General features: G+C 39.4%; 1 non-coding gene and 1 pseudogene across 1 annotated transcript; one reads left to right on the top strand and one right to left on the bottom strand.

The window, feature by feature from the left end:
* The window catches only part of LOC140619033 (sodium/glucose cotransporter 1-like), a 40,546-nt pseudogene that overhangs the window by 12,470 nt on the left and 6,512 nt on the right, over positions 1 to 21,564 (bottom strand).
* LOC140619854 (U6 spliceosomal RNA) lies at positions 20,511 to 20,617 on the top strand. Its single transcript, XR_012019659.1, has one exon. It is a non-coding gene; the product is annotated as a U6 spliceosomal RNA (small nuclear RNA).

Here is a 21,564-nt window from a genome sequence, read left to right as displayed (position 1 = left end):
CTATGATATATCAAGGGTGAGAGTAATCTGATCTCTAGACTAAGCAGTAAAAAAATAGCTCAAGAATGTTTAACTGACAACTTGTTTAAAAGAAAATATGGAATAACTCCAGTTTTATTGAGATATAATTGACATATCAGTCTTGATATGAGTCTTAAATTCACTTTTAACTCTTAACAGTTTGTCTATAAAGTATTTTATGATAATTTTATTTCTATCCTCAGGCCATTTGTCTCCTTTTCTTACCTTTTGTGTAGCATAGCACCTCCAGCACAATGCTGAATAAAAGTGGTTATAGTGGACATATGTGTCTAGTTCCTAAACTCAGAGAAAAAGTTTTTCAGATGTAAACATTAGGTATAATATGCGCTATAGGTTTTTCAATATATAAGAGCCAGTGTAGGGCAGCCCTGGTGGCTCCGCGGTTTAGCGTCACCTTCAGGCCAGAGGGGGAGAGGGGGATCCTTCAGGCCACGTTGGGCTCCCTGCATGGACCCTGCTCCTCCCTTTGCTTGTGTCTCTGCCTCTCTTTCTCTGTGTGTGTCTCTCATGAATAAATAAATAGAATCTTTTATTTTTATTATTTTTATTATTTTTAAGATTTTATTTATTTATTCATGAGAGACACACACACACGGAGAGAGAGAGAGAGAGAGAGAGAGAGAGGCAGAGACACAGGCAGAGGAAGAAGCAGGCTCCATGCAGGGAGCCTGATGTGGGACTCGATCCTGGGTCTCCAGAATCACGCCCTGGCCTGAAGGCGGGCACTAAACCTCTAAGCCACCCAGGGATTCCCCAAAAAATAAAATCTTAAAAAAAAAAAAAAAAAGAACCAGTGTAAAGGAATTCTTTTAAATTTTCTAAGAATTTTTTTTAAATAAAAGAGGTATTAAACATTCTAAATTATAAATTCATCTATTGTGATGAGTATATGATTTTCTCATGTTTTCAGTTTGTGGTCAAGTACATTGATTGATTTTTGAATAAAAAAAACCAACTATTGCATTCTTGGAATAAACCACAGATAGTCAAGGTGTATTTTTCTTTTTCTATGTTGCTGGACCTACTAATATTTTGTTAAAAATTTCTGCATCTATGTTTCAATTGCTATGATATGCATTTTACCACATTTTCTTTAAGCTTTCCTCAGTCTTATTTATTATTTATTTATTTATTTATTTATTTATTTATTTATTTATTTATTTAAGATTTTATTTATTTATTCATGAGAGACACACAGAGAGAGGTGGAGACACAGGCAGAAGGAGAAGCAGGCTCCATGCAGGGATCCTGATGTGGGACTTGATCCCAGAACTCCAGGATCACACCCCGAGCCGAAGGCAGATGCTCAACCACTGAGTCACCCAGGCATCCCCCTCAGTCTTATTTTAAAGATGTTTCTCTTCAATGAAATTTCAGGATATAAAATCAACATACAGTAGCATACAAAATCACTGGTGTTTCTATACCCTAAGAATGAGTTACCTGAAAAAGAAATAAAGGAAATAATCTCAATTACAATAGCATCAAAACCAACAAAATACTCAGGAATAAATTTAAGAAAGGAGGTGAAAGATTTCTACACTGAAAACTGTAAGACATTGATGAGAGAAATTGAAGAAGACACAAATAAACAGAAAGATATTTTGTGTTCATGGACTAGACAAATTAATATTGTTAAAATGTCCATACTACCCAAAGCCATCTATAGATTCAATGCACTCCTTATCAAGATCCCAATAGCAAAAACAAAACAAAACAAAAAAAATCCCAATAGCATTTTTTATAGACATAGAGAAAATAATCCTCAAATTTGTTTGGAATGATAAAAGATCCTGAATAGCCAAAGCAATTCTGAGAAAGAAGAACAAAGCTGGAGGTATCACATTTTTTTTAAAAAAATGTATTTATTTTTTATTGGTGTTCAATTTGCCAACATATAGAATAACACCCAGTGCTCATCCCATCAAGTGCCCCACTCAGTGCCCATCACCCAGTCACCCCCAACCCCTGCCCACCTTCCTTTCTAACACCCCTAGTTCATTTCCCAGAGTTAGGAGTCTCTCATGTTCTGTCTCCCTCTCTGATATTTCCCACTTATTTTTTTCTCCTTTCCCCTTCTATTCCCTTTCACTATTATTTATATTCCCCAAATGAATGAGACCATATGTTTGTCCTTCTCCGATTGACTTATTTCACTCAGCATAATACCTTCCAGTTCCATCCACGTCGAAGCAAATGGTGGTATTTGTCGTTTCTAATGGCTGAGGAATATTCCATTGTATACATAGACCACAGCTTCTTTATCCATTCATCTTTCGATGGACACCAAGGCTCCTTCCACAGTTTGGCTATTGTAGACATTGCTGCTATAAACATCGGGGTGCAGGTGTCCAGGCGTTTCATTGCATCTGTATCTTCGGGTTAAATCCCCAGCAGGGTATCACACTTCTTGATTTCAAACTGTATCGCAAAGCTATAGTAATTAAAACAGTAGGCACTGGCATAAAAGCAAGTGCATAAAATAATAGAACAGAATTGAAAGCCCAGAAATAAACTATGCATATATGATCAACTAATATCAGACAAAGGAGTCAACAATTCTCAATAAAGAAAAGACAATCTCTTCAAAAAACAGTTGTGGGAAAATAGGATATTCACATGCAAAAGAATGAAACTAGACTCCTCTGTTATACCACTCACAAAACTTAAAGACTCAAAATGGGTTAAAGACTTAAAACAAGTCCTGAAACTTTAAAACTCTTAGAATAAAGCATAGGGAATAAGCTCCTTGACATGGGTCTTGGCAATGGTTTTTTGGACATGACTCCAAAATCTCAAGCAACAAAAGCAAAAATAAACAAGAGGGACTATGTCAAGCTAAAAAGCTCTGTGCAACAAAAGAAACAACAAAATGAAAAGGCAACCACAGAATGGGGGAAAATATTTGCAAACCACAAGTCTGATAAGGGGATAATATCCAAAATATATAAGGAATTCATATACAACTTAAAAGCAAAACAAAACAAAATGCCAAATAATCCAATTAAAAACTAGGCAAAAGACCTGAATAGACATTTTTCCAAAGAAGTTACTCAAATGGCCCATAGATATACGAAACAGTGCTCAACGTCACTAATAGTCAGGAAAATGCACATTAAAACCACAGTGGGCTATCATCTGATACTTGTTAAGGATAGCTATTACCAAAAAGCCAAGAGATAACAAATATTAAGTATTATGAGGATGTAGAGGAATGGGATCCCTTGTATACTGTTGGTGGGAATGTAAATTTTTGCAGCCATTATGCAAAAACAGTATGGAAGTTCCTCAAAAAATTAAAAATAGAATTAGCATAATATAGTAATACCACATATGGGTATATACGTAAAGGAAAAAAATTACTGTTAGGAAAGTATATCTGTGCACCCAGGTTCATTGCACCATTACTTACAATAGCCAAGCCATGGAAACAATCTTAAGTGTCCACTGACAGATGTTTGGATAAAGAAGCTGGTACGTATATACAGTGGAATATTATTCATCCCCCAAAAAGAAATAAATTCTGCCATTTGTGACAACATACAGGGACCCTGAGGGCATTATGCTAAGTGAAATCAGACAGAGGAAGACAAATACCATATGATTTCACTTACGTGTGGAATCTAAAATCACAAACTCCTAGAAATGGACAGCAGATTGGAGGCTGCCAGAGGTGAAGCATGTATGGAAGAGCTGGACAAAGGAGGTTAAACGATAAAGCTTCCGGTTATAAGGAAAATAACTTCTGAGGATGTCATGTACAGCATGGTGATTATAGTTAACAACACTATTGTATATTTGAAACTTGCTAAGACGTTTAAAAAATTTTCATCACCAGAAAAAAATTTGTAACTATGTGTGGTGATGCATATTAACTAAACGTATTGTGGTGATCACTTCACAATATATGCATATACCAAAGTATTATGTTATACACTTTAAACTTAATCCAGTATATGTCAATTATATCTCAACAGAACTGGAGTTATTCCATATTTCCTTTAAGCAAGTTGTCAGTTAAACATTATTGAACTATTCTTTTACTGCTTAGTCTAGAGATCAGATTGCACTCACCCTTGATATGTCATAGTCTGGTACAAGTTTTATCTTTTACCATATCTCAAATAACTCTAGAACCTGCAAATATTTAAGCTCCATTTAGCCTCTGCTCATTTTCTCTGCTATTCTTGTTGCTATGCTTTGCTTCCATATGTTATAAATCCCAGAGGGTTTTTTTCTTATTAATGTTTTCAACAGCTAATCTACATTTGTATTTCCCCACATATTTACTCTTTCTGGTGCTCCTCATTCTTCTTTGAAGTTCAGTTCTTTTATCTGGGTTATTTTCCTTTAGCTGGAAGAACTTCCTCTGGTGTTTCTTATGCTGAAAATCTAATGTAACAAATTCTCTCAACTTGTGTTTACCTGAAAATATATTACTTCACTTTCATTTTGGAGAATATTTTTGATGAGTATTGGATTCTAGGTTGGCAGGGTTTTCTCCCCCTAGCACTTGAAGATGTCAATCCATTGTCTTCTGGGTTTTACAGTTTCTGTTGGAAATTCTATCAGTTTCTTTGATGCTCTCTTGAGAGTAATGTGATTTATTTTCCTCTGGCTGCTCTACAGATTTTCTCTTTATCTTCAATTTTTATCAGTTTCGCTACAATGTAGTCCAGTAGTTTCCTTTGTATTTATCCTACTTATAATTTGTGGAACTTCTTGAATCTCTGGCCAACTATCCTTCAGTCTTGGAAAATTCTTGGCCATTATCTTTTCAAAATTGCTTCTACCCAAATTGTTCTTCTCTTTCTGTGATTCCAATGACATATATATTATTCTTCTGATTGCACACCACGTATATCTTCTTTTTGTGTGTGTGTTTCAGTTTTGCTATTGTCACTCGATCCAGTGCCAATCCATTAATCATGTCACCTGCTATATCCAATCAGTTGTTAGCCCATCCATTGAGTTATTAATTTCAGATATTTATTTTTCAATTCAAGAAAAGCCTTTTTAACTTATATGAATTCTAATTTTCTGGTGAAATTCTCAAGGTTTTCATCTGTTTTGTACATATTTGTATTTTCTTGTTTATGTTAATCATGGTTATTTTAAAGTCCTAGATAACTAACTTCACCTGTTGGTCTTCTTATATATATTATTAGTATAAACATAGTGGTAAGTGAGGACATTCTTGCCTCTTCCATTCTAGTTCCTTCACTAGGTATAATGTTGTCTTTTAGGGTAAAATAGACATGTTTTATCACATTGAAATTTACCAAATACTTTCATCATTTAGAGAACAGATACACATATTTTTACTCTTCTGATCTAATAATATGGGGCATTATAATTCTAGATTTCCTAATATTGAACCATCTTGTATTTCTGGAAAAAAGTCCCAGTTGGTAATGAGATATCATTCTTTTAACATTCTTCTAATATATTGTTGGATCTGTGTCTAATATTTTATTTACAATTTTTGCATTGGTATTTAAAAGTAAGATTAGTCTTTAGTTCTAAATTTTTTATGCTATATTTATTAGGTTTGGGTACATAAATTTCTTGAGTTCCATAAAATGAATTTAAGCCTTCCTTTTTTTCTATGTCATAACAATTTAAATAAAACTAGTATCTATTGCTTAAAATTTCTCAGAAAACTGGTTTTATTTTTATTTTATTTTTTTATTTTTATTTTATTTTTTAAAACTGGTTTTAAACTATGGAATGCAGGACGGCTGGGTGGCTTGGCGGCTGAACATCTGCTTTCACTCAGGGCATGGTCCTGGGGTCCTGGGATTAAGTCTCACATCGGGCTCCCTGCATGGAGCCTGCTTCTCCCTCTGCCTGTGTCTCTGCCTCTCTCTCTGTGTCTCTCATGAATAAATAAATAAAATCCTAAAAAAAAAAAAACTATGGAATGCTAATCACATTTAAAAGAAAAATCAAGTGCAGGGGCTAAAGATAAAATAAATGAACAACATGCAACCTGATGTGAGATAAAAGAAATATGTTAGACATAATGTAGGTGAAGTTAAACATGTGTGGTTTGTGGGCAGCCAATGTAAAATCCCATGGAATAAAGATGAGAACCATGTTTTATACCTATGCATCCCCTACCCTGTGCTTATCATGGTGCCATGTGGTATCATGGTTAACAGCATGGCCCTGACATGGACACATTCTTTTACTTATATTATGTGATCTCAGGTGGATTTCCTTCTCTGAGCCACTTCCCCCACATTGGTACAAATGAGAAAAAGAACAGTAAAATTTACCTTTACAGTTGTCACGAGGACTAAATGAGACAATGAAATAATTATGTAAATTTCCATGCAAGGACTATTTTGGGGGATACATTAAACTATGCTAGATTTTTTTTAAGTCATTGTGATTATAACTTTTTTTTTTCCCAAATGGAAACATGTTTCTTTGTGGTTATAAAAACAATACATCTTCATCACAAAACTGCAGCAAAAAGGTACAACTACACTGTATTTAAACAAGATAATTCTATATACAGTATGATAACCTAAATGTTTCATATAATCACTTCTGGTGGGCATTGTTTTCTTTGACAGCAGTAACTAGAATGGTTAGAAGAGTCTTTCACCTTCCTGTTACCATGAGATCCTTTCAGTGGCCATAGGCCGAATCTGGTTATAGATGTCCATTGTGAACAGGGCACTGGCACAGTTGAAAATAGAAGTCAGGGAGGACATGAGAGAGGCCCATAGTGCGGACAGCATCAAGCCTCGTATGCCTGGAAGAGAAGGGATATTTCCAGGACCGCCAGCTCTCTGGCCATGCCAGGAGATGCCTTAGGCCTCCCAAGGCACTTTTCTGCATACCACATTTTCTCCTACAAAACATTCAAATTTTATTTGGAGTGGCATTCTAAGATAGATTAAAGCATTACATTTGTCTTCCTTTGTGATGAGACTTACTAGTTTCTTCCTGTATCTTTATGTCATAGGAGAGCTAACATCTTTTTTTTTAAATATTTTATTTATTTATTCATGAGAGACACAGACAGAGGCAGAGACAAAGGCAGAGGGAGAAGCAGGCTCCATGCAGGGAGCCCGACGTAGGACCTGATCCTGGGACTCCAGGATCACGCTCTGGGCCAAAGGCAGGCACCAAACCGCTGAGCCACCCAGGCACCCCAGAGAGCTAACATCTCTTGAGTTACTTTGTACCAGTCTATTTCCTTGGGCATCGTTAGCCTATAGGATCCTCCTACAGCCCTGTGAGATGGACACCACTGCTGTCCCACTTGTACAGATAAGAAGTCAGAAGCTCAGAGAAGGTTTGGAATGGAGGCGAGGGATGTGATTCCTTGTGCCTCAGTGTCCTCGTCTGTCAAGTGGGCATAAAAGTACCTACCACACAGGACTGTTATTAAGTTAAATTAAGCAGATGGGTTAACATAATGCCTAACAGAGAGCAAGCACTCCTGAAGTGTGAACTATAAACATAACAGTCTAGTATTTTCACCTGAAAGACTGCCTTACTGCAGGGACTTTGTTCCACAGAGACATTTCTACGTATTGATGGGAGAGCCTGAAGGTAACCGGAGCCTGAGCTGGAGGCCCACCTCAGCAAGACTCCTACTGTATTCAGTACACTAGTTGGCCAGGCAAAGGCTAGTATCCTTGCATCTACTTCCCTTCAGGTGCCCTGCAGCCTACCCTCATTTGAAGCCCTGGGTGCTCTAGGTCAGACTCAGCTGCAGAACCTGGACAACTTCCTTCCTGAACTGTGGGAATGGTCAGGATTTCCCTTGGTCAGATTCCATCGCTCTTGGATTTTATGGAATTGTCTCAACTTTGATCTCCAAAGCTCCCATTGATCTTGAGCTAATATAGTACCATTAAAAAATGGTACTATTTTTTTGGCCCTTTTTCAGGGATTTGGGGAAATGGCTGAGGCGAAAGCCATCTCCCTCTTGGTGAACTGCCCACCTCCCTGGCCCTGCACTGGACATGAGCTCTTTGAGAGCAGGACTGGGTTTTGCTCATTTCCGCACTCTCATGGCTTAGGGCGATGCTGGTATAGAGTGGAGCCCTCCTGTGGAATGAATGAGCAAAGGCACCAGCTAAGCCATGGAAGCGAACAATGCAAATCATGGGCACAGGCTGTGCCTCTGAGAGGGTGTGTACTTTGTATAACTGTGTGAGAAATGAAGAGGAGAAATGAAATGAAGAGTGTGTGAGAAATGAAGAGAGAGGAGGCCTGGCTCCTTCCCTCAGGGCAAGCAAGGCTCCGTCTATCTCACTAATATACCCCCCACTTCACGGCCAACATTTCTACTCAGAAAGATGGGCTGCCTGGTAGATAAGCCACCTTATCTTTGCTACTAACCATCCACTTAAAGACTGAAGGCACAGCCTCCAATGGGGTCACAGATCGTGGGGTTTCTATGGCAGGTTTACCTCTTACTTCTGGGCAGCAGCTCTACATCAGCACTGGGTGGGCGATGGAGCTGCAGCCAGTTCTGATGCCACAATAGTTCTTACATATTGAAGGTACAACACATGCCACTTTATCTGTAAGAGAGATAACAGTCACACCAATGTGTCCGCCTCAGAGTTCTAAAATCTGAGTTGAGGGAAAGGGGAGCAAATTAGGTAACACTGTGTGGATGTCAGATTCTTGATCTACTGGTGACTGTTCTAATTCATGATCCTACACACTCCTCAGGAGCTTGGGGCTGGGAATTAGGCACCTAGGAGACAGATGAATCAGTGTTTCTACCATTTACTGCTTGACCTCCAAGCACATCAGTGTGACCTAGACAAGCCTTCCAGGGACCGCCACTAGGTGTCAGGAAAGCAGACAGATTATTCATCCCCACATACTAATGTATGAGCAGCTCATAACCTTACTTGCTTTAGCCCTCATGGGGGTGTTATTTCAGAGCATTTGGGAAGAAATTCTGGACAAAGGGATGTAAAGGGAATGAATGTGATATGTCCTTCAGTAGCTACCATCTGAGAAAAAAAAACCAAAACAACAAATCAACTTAGATGACAAAGAAGCAGGATATTGCCCCAGTTTATCGGCAAAGCAAGCTATTTGATTGGGGACAGCTCTCTAGCTTAAGCACTGGTTACCAAACATCTTGAGACTAAAAACTTGGGGGGCAGCTGCATCCATTTATATCTTCCCACTCTCCTTGCCTCCTGCTTTGGGTAACAGAACCTCCATGACACTCAGGGTAGTATAGGAAGGACCCAGGAGCCAGGCCTGGCTGTTCTGGAAATTCCTTCTCCTTGGCCACAATGACTGGTCCCTATCACTCAACTGAGTTCACTAAGACACATCTGGGATTTTTACTGGAACTATTGGGGAAGGAAACATTTTGTGGGAGTTGCTGAGCTGGTGGGCTAGAGGCCTGGTGCTGCTGGCAACCACTTTGCTACCAGATGGCTTGAGGGTAACACTAACTCCAAAGGAAGAGGAGCTAAAAAGGTTCATGTTCTTCATGTTCCATCAAGAACCCCAAATAATACAGTGGTATACATGGAAAACCAGATTTTGAGAATCACACCTTAGTAGTTGGCAGTGTCTGGCCCCTAGCTCTGGCCAGAGGAGAGACCCAGAATCCAGGGCCAAGAGCATTTGGGTTACTGGAAAGGCATACTCTTCCAGGAACACGGAGAGGTGCCAAGCTTCTATGATAAATGGCTTCCTGGCTTTATGCACCTGGCATGTGCAAATGGATATGTGAGTCTGGCCACTTCTGAGAGCTAGAGACAAGTGGTTCCAGGTTCTTCTCACCCCAAGAGCTCTTTACTAGTATGCTCCATCAAATCTATTTACCCCTTGGTCAGAAGGCTGGAGAAAGTCTGGGTTCTTGAAGCTGCTCTAGCTGGAGGGAGAGGCCATTCTGTACTCTTTCTTCCTCTCCCTTAGCTGCTTCCTCTCTAGAGTCCAAGATATATGTGATTCTGCTGCGTCTTCTTCCTCAGTGAGCAAGGTGATCATGTTGTGGAGTGGGATGGGGCGGAGAGGCAAGTCTGCAAAGCCCAGGGCACTCTGGGGTCCTAGAGAGCACAGTGACATATTTCCTAACCTATGAGGAGGCATCGCCTATGAGACCCCCAAACGCCACCTGCAGCCAAAGACCAAATCTGGGAACGCTGAAGCAAAGCCTTTCTCTCTGTTAAAGCTGGAGGGGAATTAGGATTAAAAAAAGAGGCATGTTGGGGCCGCCTGGGTGGCTCAGCGGTTTGGTGTCACCTTCAGCCCAGGGCGTGATCCTGGAGTCCCAGGATCAAGTCCCACGTCAGGCTCCCTGCATGGAGCCTGCTTCTCCCTCTACCTGTGTCTCTGCCTCTCTCTCTCTCTCTCTCTCTCTCTCTGTGTGTGTGTTTCTTATGAATGAATAAATAAATAAAATCTTTTTTTTTAAAGAGGCACGTCTTGGGGCAGACCGAAAGGTGAATAAGGCTTAGAGATATCTCCTACACTTGTTACTTAGCAATAAAAAGTGTTTTAGGTTCTGCTTGGCCTTGTCAAAGTTCAGCAGCAGAAGACTCCCGTGGAAGCCACCTGCTTTGTTCCAGTGGCTGCACCTAGGAGAAAAAGTGCATGTAGGTTCTTTTTTTTTTTTTCCATGTAGGTTCTATGAATAAACAAACCTGGTACCCTGAGAGACAGCACAGCTAGTAAAACTAGGTTGAAATAGGAATGAGATATATCCACAGAGCTATCTATGATAGCTCATTAAGGGAAACAGAGATTTCTTTTTTTTTAAATAATAAATTTATTTTTTATTGGTGTTCAATTTGCCAACATACAGAATAACACCCAGTGCTCATCCTGTCAAGTGCCCCCCTCAGTGCCTGTCACCCATTCACCCCCAACCCTGCCCTCCTCCCCTTCCACCACCCCTAGTTCGTTTCCCAGAGTTAGGAGTCTTCATGTTCTGTCTCCCTTTCTGATATTTCCCATGCATTTCTTCTCCCTTCCCTCATATTCCCTTTCACTATTATTTATATTCCCCAAATGAATGAGACCATATAATGTTTGTCCTTCTCCGATTGACTTATTTCACTCAGCATAATACCCTCCAGTTCCATCCACGTTGAAGCAAATGGTGGGTATTTGTCATTTCTAATGGCTGAGGAATATTCCATTGTATACATAAACCACATCTTCTTTATCCATTCATCTTTCGATGGACACCGAGGCTCCTTCCACAGTTTGGCTACTGTGGACATTGCTGCTAGAAACATCGGGGTGCAGGTGTCCTAGCGGAAACAGAGATTTCTAATAGCATTTAATGGAAAGAGCATGGGCCTGAGTCAGACCCACTTTGGGGGTTTACATCAAGCTTCCCCTCTGACAATCCTCTTCTGTTCACAAGGGCTACAGGTCTGAGTGAGCAGGGACAACAGCTGTCAGGTCTCCAGCACAGCACCTGGCACACAGGCATGTGTGCCATGATTATGTCCACAACTCAAGGGGAGCAAATAAGCCTTCCCATGGATCATGTGTCCAAGCCCTGGTGGAGGCTGGGCTCTGGGTGTATAGAACTCTGGTTGGCTCTTCCCTAGCTGAGCTTTTCTCATGGGATTTCTCTCTTGCCACCAACGTCCATGGTCCCTGCCAGACTTTTGTTTGGCTGCACCCTTAATCTGAACCCCTTAGCTCCCTAGAAAGCAATCTGGGGCATCTCAACACCCCCCAGTACTCTCCAGGTCTCTAAGAAAAGAGAAGGCGATCCGTGTGAACACATCAGCATTAAGGGTTTACCGGGGAACAAGACTTGGCTGATCATTCCCGGCATCACTATGCTGAACATGGGCAGCAGCTTCAGGTACCCGCAGAGGACACAGCCACCTTTCACGTGAGACATGTTCTTCCCCGCCAGGCATCGCTGGACAAAAATCTGCCGAGGAAACACAGATGGGTGAGGTGGGAGTGATGGCTCTATTGGAGTCTATCCAGCCTGGGTCATCTCAGCACAGCAGACAGGACAATTGTGACCCTGTTGTGGCAGCAGGATGTGCCCTCTGGTGGGTTTTCTGCTGAGCTGCTCGCCCCAATCATCCAGGCATCTCCAGGGCATCCAGGGCCAGAGGAAGTGCATGTGACCAATGAGCATGTTTTGCTCGGCGCACAGTTGCCTGAGGGGACAGGAATGGTGTGTGTGACCTTGGCCTCATTGTTAGCACTGCACGCCAATTATGGAGGCACAGTGCTTACAAGCTGTCCCCTGGCAAGGACAAGCCTCCCGCCTGGAGGCCACAGACTGCCCCTGCCAGGCAGAAAGAAGAGGGCCCTTGTGACATCAATTAAAGCAAAGGTGGGTTCCTGGCACCAAAAGAGTTTTCAGAACAGGGGCCAATTTCATTCATCTAAATTGAAATGAAATAGTAGAGAACTTTCAAATGCAAAATCTCCTAGGAGATGTTTCACAACCCGTTTCATGGTGCTCCTGCCATAAGAAGCGGTGTGCACTCAGGCCGAACAGAGCAGTACAGCTGGCAGGTGGAGAAGCATTTAAGAAAGCAAACAAAGATATGGTCTAGTGCATCACAACAATGCAGTTTTATGTATGTACTAAAAGTATGTTTCTGAAGAACATTTAGATAATGGGGAAAATGCTCACAGTGTGATGGTAACTAAGAGGCATACAGGATACGATAGCAGCATATATACTGTGAGTCTACACCAAGAAAAAAGTGCACAGGAATAAACCAACATGGTAATAGTGATTCATGCTGGCATGATAAAATTAACAGGCAGGACGATCATTTTCCTCTTTAGGTTTTCTTTCTTTTCCAAATGCATCATTTTAATAATAAGAGGAGGAATTCCAAAGCTGTCCTCCTCAAGCAACAGGTCCTGCTTCTCGAGAGATTAGCAACTGTCACCCAGTTGCTAACCTCTCAGTGTACATGGGCTCCTGCAGAGCAGGTGGGGGTGGGCAGCCACGCTGCATTTCCTGGCCTTTGGTTAGCCCTATGCACAGAAGAGACAGTCTCTCAAGGGAGGGGATGAACGATGATGGCAAGGGCAGAAATTGGACTCTCATTCTGAGGGAAGGGTGATCATAAAAGCCACGTAGAAATCCCATGTAGAAAGCCCTAAGCATTTTTGTATGTTGTCATATATTACAAAGTGGGGCAAGGAGAGGATTATTGTTTCAAAATGGCAGGGGGCCAAAGTCAACAATTTTCCATCAGTTTGTTTGCCTCTTTTAATTAACAATTTTTCTTTAGTCATTTTCTTTACCAGTTAGTAGTTTTATATTCTACTTCTGTGGGTTTATTTTAAAGATTTATTTATTTATGTGAGAGAGGGGAAGGGGAGGGGCAGAGAGAGAGGGAGAGGGAGAAAATCTCAAGCAGACTCCACACCGAGCATGGAGCCTGACATGAGGCTCCATCTCACCACCCTGAGATTGTGACCTGAGCTGAAATCAAGAGTCAGATGATTAACCAACTGAGCCACCCAGGAGCCCCACTACTTCTATGCTTTTAATCATGGCCCTTCAATTTTTTTTAAAGATTTATTTATTTATTCATAACAGACACCGAGAGAGGTAGATACACAGGCAGAGGGAGTAGCAGACTCCTTGCAGGGTGCCTGATGTGGAATTCGATCCCGGATCCTGGGATCATGCTCTGACCCAAAGGCAGAAGCCCAACTGCTGAGCCACCCAGGTGTCCCTCTAATATGTTCTATAGAACAAGTAAAATAGATTTCAGCTTCCTTCTTACACAGAAGAGAGAAATTGGTTCTTTCTTAGCCATAGTTTAGAAAGGGATGTGTCATGTGTCATCAGTGGTGACACTATCTAAATTTTTGAGATTGTTGTCATATGTGGGACAGACTCTTTACTGAGCTTCTGTCAGCATGTGATAATATCCATAATCTGGGCATTTTGGGTTTTCTTTGTGAACTGATTAAATTTTAGTACTCTGAAGTGAGGTCAGTCATTAACTAGTTTTTCAATATAAAGAGTTTTGTAAAGAGTTTTCCATTGTCTTGATTTCATGAGAAACCAGTGAGAAACTCTTTGTATTCTTCAAGATGTTTAAGATTTGCTTCTCTTTCTTCTTTTTTTGGCCCTTCAAATTTTGACAAAGATACAACTTCAAGGCTAAAGTAAATCAGCATCCCCACCCTTCTGAATAATTTTGAGTCCATGGACAGATTTAACTCCAAACAGAGGTCCAATATTTTAGTTTTGTCCTGTTTTTCACTTCTTGTATTTGTAATTGTTATTCTTCAACCAATTTGCTCATGTATCTGTTAATATCTTTGCTAACTATTCCTTCTTGCTCATGAGTATTTCCTTTTTCTTTATGTACCTCTTTCAGTCCTTCTTTAGGGAAGGTTATGTCTTGATTTTGCCCTTGGCCATGAATAATACCTTAGCTGGGCATGTACTTTATTTTTTCATTTATTATTTTTTTTTCAAATTTAGTTTTCCAACAAATAGTGTAACAATCGGTGCTCATCTCCTCACATGCTCTCCTTAATAGGCATGTACTTTAGAGGTGACATTTTCCTCAATGACTCAAAATTTTACTCCTCTATTTTTGGATTACATTGTTGGAACTGAGAAGTCTGTTGTTGGTATAACTGTCTTCTTTTAGCAGGAAACAACAAATGTTGGACAGGATGTGGAGAAAGGGGAACACTCTTGCACTGTTGGTGGGAATGGGAACTGGTGCAGCCACTCTGGAAAACTGTGTGGAGGTTCCTCAAAGAGTTAAAAATAGATCTGCCCTATGACCCAGCAATTGCACTGCTGGGGATTTAACCCAAAGATACAGTTACAGTGAAACACCGGGACACCTGCACCCCGATGTTTATAGCAGCAATGTCCACAATAACCAAACTGTGGAAGGAGCTTCGGTGTCCTTTGAAAGATGAATGGATAAAGAAGACGTGGTCTTTGTATACAATGGAATATTACTCAGCCATTAGAAACGACAAATACCCACCATTTGCTTCAACGTGGATGGAACTGGAGGGTATTATGCTGAGTGAAATAAGTCAATTGGAGAAGGACAAACATTATATGGTCTCATTCATTTGGGGAATATAAAAAATAGTAAAAGGGAATAAAGGAGAAAGGAGAAAAAATGAGTGGGAAATATCAGAAAGGGAGACAGAACATGAGAGACTCCTAACTCTGGGAAACGAACAAGGGGTGGTAGAAAGGGAGGTGGGTGGGGGGTGGGGGTGACTGGGTGACGGGTACTGAGGGGAGCACTTGGTGAGATGAGCACTGGGTGTTATTCTATATGTTGGCAAATTGAACTCCAATAAAATAAAATAAATATAAAAAATAATAATAAAAAATAAAAATATGTTAAAAAAAAAACCCAGAACTGTCTTCTTTTATTGGTAGTCTTTCCTCTTAGGTGCCTTTCAAAGTCTTCTCCTTGTCTTTGATATTCTGAACTTTCATTATGGTTTCATTTTTTTTCTTTGTGTGGATTTGTAAGTTATTTCTGCTTGAGATTCACCATGATTCTAGAATCTGATGCTTCCTGTCTTTCAGCAACTGTAAGAATTCTCAGCCATTTTCTCTTAAAAGAGTGCTTCTCTCTCCTTTCCTTCTGGAACTCTAATGAAGTATATTTTAATCCTGATTCTCTCTTCCATGTCACTTGGTTTCTCTTTCACATTTTCCAGTTTTGTGCTTTCAATTTCTTCAGTTCTCACTTTCATATCACTATTTTTTTCCTTCAGCTGTATTTAATCTGCTATTTTTTAAAGTTTGTTTGTTTGTTTGTTTTATTTATTTAAGTAACCTCTACACATGCAACATGAGGTTCAAACTCACAACCCTGAGATCAGGAGTTGTATGCTCCTCCAACCGAGTCAGTCAGGTGCCCCTTTAATCTGCTATTTTAAGTTACTAAGTTTCACGTTTCAATGAGCATATTTTTCACTTTCAGAGGTTTGAGTTTTCAAATCTGATTATTTTTGATAGAATGGTGTTAAGGTTTTCAGTTCCATTTTTAGTTCTTTAAACACGCTTTATTTTTTGTATTTGGCATCTAATACCTTGATTTTCTGAAGTTTAGGGGGTACTAATTCTGCTGTTTCTTGCTCAAGGTGGTTTCATGCTTTTATGCTTTCCATTTTGGCTAAGGGGCTCATGTTGAACAGGCATTTATGGGAATCCTGCAAGATCTAAGTCAAGGGTGCAACCCTCCAGGGAGAATCTGCCATTACTCCTGCGAGGTCAGTGTGTAGCAAATTTTGGATGAGTATATGTTCATTTCTTCCCACAAGTTTTCCCTGATCATACAGGGAATTAAGTTAAATTAAAATTTTAAATTAAAAACCTCAAATGTAGACTCCTAACTCTGGGAAACGAACTAAGGGTGGTGGAAGGGGAGGTGGGTGGAGGGTGAGGGTGACTGGGTGACGGGCACTGAGGTGGGCACTTGACGGGATGGGCACTGGGTGTTATTCTATATGTTGGCAAATTGAACACCAATAAAAAATAAATTTATATAAAAAATAAATAAAAACCTTAAATGTACAGGAAAGCTGGCCTGCCCTTGTGAATTCTCAGGGGAGACATTTTTCCTCCTCCCGGGACTCAACTTGAGGCATTTTGTTTTACTGCTGTTTCTCTTTGCTGGTGGCCAGCTATTTTACTGGTCTATCTTTTCACTTTTTATAGCCTTCACTCTTCACTACTCATGAACTCAAGGCCTTCCTCCTGTTCTTGCCTGGCCAGTTAAATCTAAGCCTTGGAAATCCCAGTTTAGTAAATGCTGTCAGGGGACCATTGGTGTCCAGTGTCCTTGTCAGTTTAACTCTCTTGAGTTCAGTTCTCTTTGTTTTTTTCAACCTCCGGAGACTTTCTTCCTTTCTTATGAGCTTTCCTATGAATATAAAAAGATGCTTGTTACATTTTACCCAGTATAACTAGAAAATTTTGTTTTTGAAGGTAGTTCAGGAAATTGCCCACTATCAGATGTGGCAGGCCAGGGAGAACTTTTAAAGCTGTAGAAGAAATTGAAAAGAAAAATATAGAAAGATTTGTCTTATCTTTTAGGTTAAGTAGCATCATTAAACATTTAATAAATAGGTGGGCAAGAATACAAATTTTAAAAACTCAGAGCTACATTATAGAGAATACCCATATGTTGTACTCTGGATCTCATCTTGTTTCTTATCTGCCCACTCACTACATTTTAAAGACCTCTTAGTGTTGCTACATATCATCTAGTCCATCGCTTCTATGACTGCATAGTATTCCATAGTATCACTGCCCCCTGCCATTTCATTTGCCCACTCTGGAGTAACAAGCACAGTCAACACTGTGATTGATGGTATAGTCCCTCATGAACTTGCATGAGGATATTTTAGGTAGCTTCTGAGGAACACCACTGCTAGCTCAGAGTACAATATACTTACTTTTATCAAATACTGCTGGATTATCCTCCAGAATGGATTTACACCAGTCTATATGTCCACCAGAAGTACACAAGAGTTCCATATCCACATCCACATCCTCTCCAACACTTGGCATTATCAGTCTTTAATTTTTGCCAGTATCTTTGTGGTTTGAAGTTGCACTTCCCTCAAAACTCTGGGTTATATGCTTATTTTATGCTTGTTTTAATTTCCTTTTTTATAAATTGCCTGTCATTAATTTTACCCACATTTCCACTGGAACTTCTTTTTCTTGTGGATTTGCTACTAGTCTCTTGTTTATGATAAACATTTCTAATAACCTCTCTCATCTGTCAACTTTGCCTATGATACTTTAAAAAAATATTTTACTTATTTTTCATGAAACACACACACACACACACACAGAGGCAGATACATAGGTGAAGGGAGAAGTAGGCTCCCTGTGGGGAGCCCAGTGCAGGACTTGATCTCAGGACCCCAGGATCATGACCTGAGCTGAAGGCAGGTGCTCAACCACTGACCCACTCAGGCGTCCTTCCACATTTAAATCTTTAACCTACCTGTCCACCTTTATACTAAGTGTTCAGTAGGGGTGAAGTTTTGTTACTCCAAATAGTTGGTTTTCTGACAACATCAAAGAGTATGTATCTTCCCCACTGACTTCTGAAGCCTCCTTGGATACATATTAAATTCCTACAAGTACAAGAATCTGCCTTGACCTCTTTATTCTGCTCCACTAGTCTGTGTGTCTATTCTTGGCTATTTCAAATTGTTTTCATTACTGCTACTTTGCAGATGTTTAAAATTTGGTTTGGTAAGTTCCCCCTCTTTGTTCTTCAGTTTCAAACTTGAGTTAGTGATTTGTGGCATTTTCTTCTTCCACAAAATGTTTAAATCTTTTTTTTTTTAAATCATGATATAACACATGAAAGTACACTGTAGCACATTAAAAGCATTAAAAGCATATACTGTAACAACCATCCAAATTCAGATGGAACTTTGCAGGTACCCCAGAAACCTTTTTGTGGCTCTTTTTTTTTAAATAAAAATTGAGGTGAAATTCATGTAATATATAATTAACCATTTTAAACAATTCAGTAGCCTTTAGTGTATTCCCAATCTTATGCAATCATCACTTCTAATTTCAAAACTTTTTCATCACCCTGGAAAAATACTCATATCCATTAAGCTGTCCCCCCCCCTTCCACTCCTCCTCTCCTAGCCCCTGGCAAGCACTAATTAGATTTCTGTCTCTATGGATTTGCCTACTGTGGACATGTCATATAAAAGGAATCATACACTAGGTGATCATTTGTGTCTGGCTTCTTCTACTTAGTATGTTTTTGAGATCCATCCAAGTTATAGCATATGTCAACACCCCATTCCTTTTTATGGCTGAATAATGTTTCAATGAATGGATATATATTCTGTTTATTTATTTATTCATTCATGAGTGAACATATTGGTTGTTTCCACCCTGTGGTAATTATAAATACTGCTGACACATTGAATTTTTTTTATCTGAACCCCTTCCCTTGCTCCAGAAATGACTGCGTTTGTGATTATTTTATTTCTTTCTTGCTTTTCTTTATATTTTTTTTTGCCACTTACTGTGTATTCCTAAATGACATAAGTTAGCATTGCCTGTGGTTAACTTTTAAAATGTAATCATGCAGTTCCTAGCCTTATGTGTCTAGCTTCTTTAGTTTGGCATCAAGATGGAAGATCATCCATATTATTGTGTATAGATGTACTTCCTTTTTATTTTTTATTGCCTTTGTACCATATATTTCACAATTAATTTAATGATCTACCATCAATAGTGAGGTATATAATTTTTAGAATTTAGGTATATAATTTTTAGAAACTTAAGTTTAAGTTTAAGTTTAAGTCCTTAAAAAATACAATTGAAATACTGGTTGGTTACATTTAATTTATAGACTCAGTTGGGGAGAACTGACATATTTTTCATGCCCAAAAGGATTGTGTTTTATAGATAGTGATAGTTAAAAATAATAATAAAAAAAGAAATAGCTGATGTGTTATAGATGGGGCTGTGAGTTCCTTTTAACAGATTTAACCTGTTAATTCCTTTTAAACAGAATTTCTTATCAAATTCTTTATGCAATAAATAAAGCCTAGAAAGGACACCTGATCACTGAGCGCAGACAGGCTGACTGTTGCCTGTGGTTGGAGAGACTGGACAAATACCCACCATTTGCTTCAACGTGGATGGAACTGGAGGGTATTATGCTGAGTGAAGTAAGTCAATTGGAGAAGGACAAACATTGTATGTTCTCATTCATTTGGGGAATATAATAGTGAAAGGGAATATAAGGGAAGGGAGAAGAAATGTGTGGGAAATATCAGAAAGGGAGACAGAACATAAAGACTCCTAACTCTGGGAAACGAACTAGGGGTGGTGGAAGGGGAGGAGGGCGGGGGGAGGGTGGGAGTGAATGGGTGATGGGCACTGAGGGGGGCACTTGACGGGATGAGCACTGGGTGTTATTCTGTATGTTGGTAAATTGAACACCAATAAAAAAGAAATTTATTATTAAAAAAAAGAAAGAAAGAAAGAAAAAAAGAGACTGGGAAAGTCTGGAATGTACTGAGAACCACCAGCTTCCAATGCAGTTGCTACAACTGTACCATGTCTAGTTACCTGATCAGTACACCAGTAGTACAAGGAGAAGGTAGGGACGCCAAAGACATTCCAGGCCATGGGAAGTCTCCAGTGATGGGATATGGAAAGAAGATATGGAAAAAATCCAGGTGAGACAAAAAACATTCTGGCTTGGCAGTCCAATTTCCTTCATGGATTAGGTTTGGCTTACTGCCTGGGTATTTATACAGTAGCTCCTGGTATCCTCCCACTTCCTGAAAGGCTTAAAACATCATAAAATTTATCAGTACCTTAAACTACACAGTAATACATGTTTGAAGACCCAAGATTATGAAGTGAGGCCCAGTTTCATTGTCTGTACCTAGTATAAAAAGCACAATGGACTAAACAATAGTCAAGACTATATGTGCCTAAGAAAAGACATCATCTTGTGCTTGCTTTGGCAGTACATATACTAAAATTGGAATGATACAGAGAAGATTAGCATGGTCTCTGCACAAGGATGACATGAAAATTCATGAAACATTCCATATTTTTAAATTTAAAAAAATAAAGAAAATAAAATCTTTAAAAGAATAAAATAAAGATTTGATCCTTTCTATCAAAACAAACAAAACCAAAACAAAACAAAAACAAACAACGACAACAAAAAGAAAAGACATCATGTCTTCTGAATAGAAACAAAAGTATAGTGGACGTTGGTGGTTGTGTGTCCACACCCCTCCTCTCACTTCTAGAAGCAGAGTCCCTCTTCCTACTTGAATGCCATACTGTGTGGCTTAGGTGGGCCTCGTCAAACTGTCCACCAGTCCAATCTGGTGTGTGCCCTAGGCCTGGCCAATGCTCTCTGACCCATGGGCAACAACTGGTGTGTCAAGAATGGATACGGGCTAATTGGAATCTGTTCCAGGAGTCTAGTGCTTAGAGAAACCAAAGAATCCAGCTTCCTTTCTTTCAGGTTCTAAGCTAGTATGACAATTTTAAGCTCTCTTATCTACCTGGTTCATTCAGAACCTGGATCTAATCATCACCAGAAAGTAGTGTGCCCCTGGAATTTTTACTTACATGAGCCAGGAAGGTACTTATTTGCTTATATTGTTTTTTTATTTTTTAATTTTTTATAATTTTTAATGTTTTTTTAATAAATTAATTTTTTATTGGTGTTCAATTTACCAACATACAGAATAACACCCAGTGCTCATCCTGTCAAGTGTCTTATATTGGCTTTGAACTAAAGTGCTATCACAAGCTCTCTAAATAATCTTGATTAAAATAAAAGTTAATATTCACTTTCCTGCAATGCCAATAAAATATTTATAAAACGTCATACTTGAAAATTTCCTCATAGTCTATGGCATTTATCTCTCAATATCCTAAGTGTTATACAATCTTAACATTAAATAAAAAGTAGTTTTTAAAAGATTTACCTATTTAGAGAGAGCGTGAGTGGGGAAGGATCAGAGGAAGAGAAAGAATCTCAAGCA

The sequence above is a fragment of the Canis lupus genome, chromosome 27 (assembly GCF_048164855.1).
Source record: "Canis lupus baileyi chromosome 27, mCanLup2.hap1, whole genome shotgun sequence".
In the NCBI taxonomy this organism is placed as follows: domain Eukaryota; kingdom Metazoa; phylum Chordata; class Mammalia; order Carnivora; family Canidae; genus Canis; species Canis lupus.
The sequence above is the reverse complement of the archived record's forward strand: the minus strand, read 5'-3'. Positions and strand labels throughout refer to the sequence as shown.